We start from the raw sequence: 3,419 nt of genomic DNA on the forward strand, positions 1-3,419 counted from the left end.
TGTTTATGAAGAGCACAGTGTGCTGCTCATGGAAACAGGTACCGGGAGTATGAAATGTAAAATGTAGTCCTGTCTGCAATGACTGGCACACTGAGTTATTTCTCACCCACCAGGCCCAGTCATTTTCACACTCTCCTAGCGAAGGTCACATTTTCCTCTGGTTCATAATGCATGGTCTTCTTTTCTGTCCATGGATGATCAGTCCTAGTCATGAGGGTGTCACAACCACCTCTTAGTGTATCTGAATTCCTCCACCTGAGAGAAAATGTCAGGCTCAAGATACAGTAAGGATTGGGTCCACAGCCCTGGCCGGATGAGTTGGGGTGTTTTGATCATAAGGTTATTCCCATGTCAGCACAGAATTTGAGTGGCAGCGACAGAGGTCAGGCTTCAGAATCAATAAGAACTGGATTTCAGACTGGATTTGAGGACCCCCACCTTTTGATAGGTGACTTATTCTCTGTGAGCCTCTGTTTCTCTCTCCTTAAAATAAAGACAGTAAATCTCACATGGCAGGGTGGTGGGGAGAATCAAAGATGATACAGCTGGTGATCATATCTGGTTTGTGTTCCCAGGGGCACCAGACTGGGGTTTCTGAGCATGGATCCAACCATCTCAGCCTTGGGTACAGAACTGACACCAGTTAACAGAACTGAGGAGACTCTTCGCAACAAGCAGACCCTGAGCCTCACGGTGCTGACGTGCATCATTTCCCTTGTGGGGCTGACAGGAAACGTGGTTGTGCTCTGGCTCCTGGGCTTCCCCATGTGCAGGAACGCTGTCTCCACCTACATCCTCAACCTGTCTGTGGCCGACTTCCTCTTCCTCAGTGGCCACATTATATGTCCCCATTATGCCTCATCAATAATGTCCATCCCATCTCTCTAATCCTCTATCCTGTGATGACATTTCCCTACTTGGCAGGCCTGAACATTCTGAGCACCATGACCACTGAGTGCTGCCTGTGCGTCCTGTGGCCCATCTGGTACCGCTGCCGCCGCCCCAGACACCTGTCAGTGGTCCTGTGTGTCCTGCTCTGGGTCCTGTCCCTGCTGCGGAGCATCCTGGAGCGGATGTTCTGTGACTTCCTGTTTAGTGGTGCTAATTCTGTTTGGTGTCAAACATCAGATCCATCACAGTCGTGTGGCTGATTTTTTTATGTGTGGTTCTCTGTGTGTCCAGCCTGGTCCTAGTGATCAGGATCCTCTGTGGATCCCGGAAGATGCCGCTGACCAGGCTGTACATGACCATCCTGCTCACAGTGCTGGTCTTCCTCCTCTGCGGCCTGCCCTTTGGCATTCAGTGGGCCCTGTTTTCCAGGATCCACATGTCCTGGTCTTATATTGTCATGTTCATCTAGTTTCCATTTTCCTGTCATCTCCTAACAGCAGTGCCAACCCCATCATTTACTTCTTCATGGGCTCCTTTAGGCAGCATCAAAATTGGCAGAACCTGAAGCTGGTTATCCAGAGGGCTCTGCAGGACATGTCTGAGGTGGATGAAGGTAGAGGGCGGCTTCCTGAGGAAACCCTGGAGCTGTCGGGAAGCAGATGGGGCCAGTGAGGAAGAGCCTCTGCCCTGTCAGTCAGACAGGACTTTGAGACCAACACTGCTCTGCCACCCTTGACAGTTATATGCATTTTTCTTAGCCTTCTGCCTCAGAAATGTCTCAGTGATTCCTCACCATCTTTGAATAGATGTTTATCTAACCTGACAGTTTCAGCTTTCACCCATGGAGAGCGTTAGTCTGACAGTACAATGTTTAGATTCTCCTTGATATTACCAACACATTTTCTGTGTTATCTTACACTGAATCTTTCTTACTGAACACTTTTTCTATAATTTTCATTGTAATGAATGGAGTTCCTGTCTGAAACCTTAAAACTCTTCTTTATACTTGTTTGTACCTGATTATATCAAGAAGAAAGATTCCTTATTAATCTGTCAGACTATGTTCCCCTAAAAATCATGTTTCCTTTTATGACTGGAGGCATTACTGCAGTTGGTAACTTGATCCTGAATAAGTGAGTTCTGCTATCTCTAAGCTCCACTGAATTCTCATGTATAGAGCAAAATAATGTGCTTAGAGACAAAATCTCTCTTCATAAAAACAGTCCAGGGAATTGGTTTTATGCAAAGTCCTCTGATGTCATTTGTCCACAGAATGGTGACATGTTGGCCTTGGTTTCTAGCAAAGACAACCATAGCCCCTTCCCCTTAAGAACCGGTAAGTTCTTATTTAGCTCTTCCTGGACTAATGGACCAGTGAGGAGCCCATAAATATGTCCCATCAGTTCAATTTGGCCAATGGAAGCCTCAGTATTGGTTTCAAAGTGGAAATTATCTTGAAAATCATTTATTTGCTTGCACATTGTTTCAGTTGCAGGAGAATTCTCCATACTTCTGGGGTTTGTACAAATTGTTCTGGCTTAACTTTCAGTTAGTTTTATGGCTGTTAACATGAGAAGCAACACTGAAAACATCTGACCTTTCCATGCTAATGTCAATTGTAGTATCTGGATAATAACTTACAGTTCGTACAGAATTCTAATACATACTGTGACATAGATGAACCCGGAAACATCGTGCTTAGCAATATAAGCCTGATACCAAAGAACAATATTGTAAGTTCAAATTTTATGAGGTATTGAAACTAGGAAATTCGTGAATACAGAAAACAAATTAGGAGGAGCCTGGTGCTGGATGATGGAGAGAATGAGTAACCATTATTTAATGAGCACAGAATTTCTGTGTGGAATAATGAAAAGTTCTTAAAGGGCACAGTGGTAACAGTTACAACTTATTTTGAATGTACTTACTGACACTGAATTGTACACTGTAAATGGTTATAGTTGTAAAATGTATGTTATGTAAATTTTACCACAATTAAAAACGAAATTTTAGAAATGGAATCAGTATAAAATTCAGAACTATTTTCTACCAGTGGTTATTTCTTCCCCAGATAACTCAAGCAGACAGAAGAGACATCAAGAGATGTGACATCACAGTTGGCTGTTTGCTTCTCACCGACAGTGAGGCTGCCCCTCAGATTGACCCTCATTGAAGGGAGCTGACACATGCCATTTGAATGCAGGAGAGACATTACAAAGGAGCTATGAAAGCCATAAAGAGGTATATAGTTTTCAATTTGTTCAAACAAATTTATTGGTGGCTCCTATCACACTGTTCACAATGTTCACAACTCAGGCCCCCTCAGTCCAGATCCATTCCTCTTCCAGGCCCAGCACTCTGCTGATGCTGAATCCTACCTGTCCATTCTCAATTTTCAAATGCTGTATTAGAACATGGCTGTAGGTGAGGGTTTCCTAAATGTCAGAGGAAGCAGGAAGGCAATGTTTGCAGCCAATTCTCCAGGCAAGGAGCTTTTCAGACTGAGGGTTATTGGGAGAGCCCACTCT

General features: G+C 44.2%; 1 pseudogene; it reads left to right on the plus strand.

Annotated features, from left to right (window-relative positions):
• The first annotated feature begins 600 nt into the window (after nt 1-600).
• Nucleotides 601-1,563, plus strand: LOC100426323 (mas-related G-protein coupled receptor member X3-like; annotated as a pseudogene).
• Nucleotides 1,564-3,419: the final 1,856 nt, after the last annotated feature.

This window comes from Macaca mulatta, chromosome 14, assembly GCF_049350105.2.
Source record: "Macaca mulatta isolate MMU2019108-1 chromosome 14, T2T-MMU8v2.0, whole genome shotgun sequence".
Classification (NCBI taxonomy): domain Eukaryota; kingdom Metazoa; phylum Chordata; class Mammalia; order Primates; family Cercopithecidae; genus Macaca; species Macaca mulatta.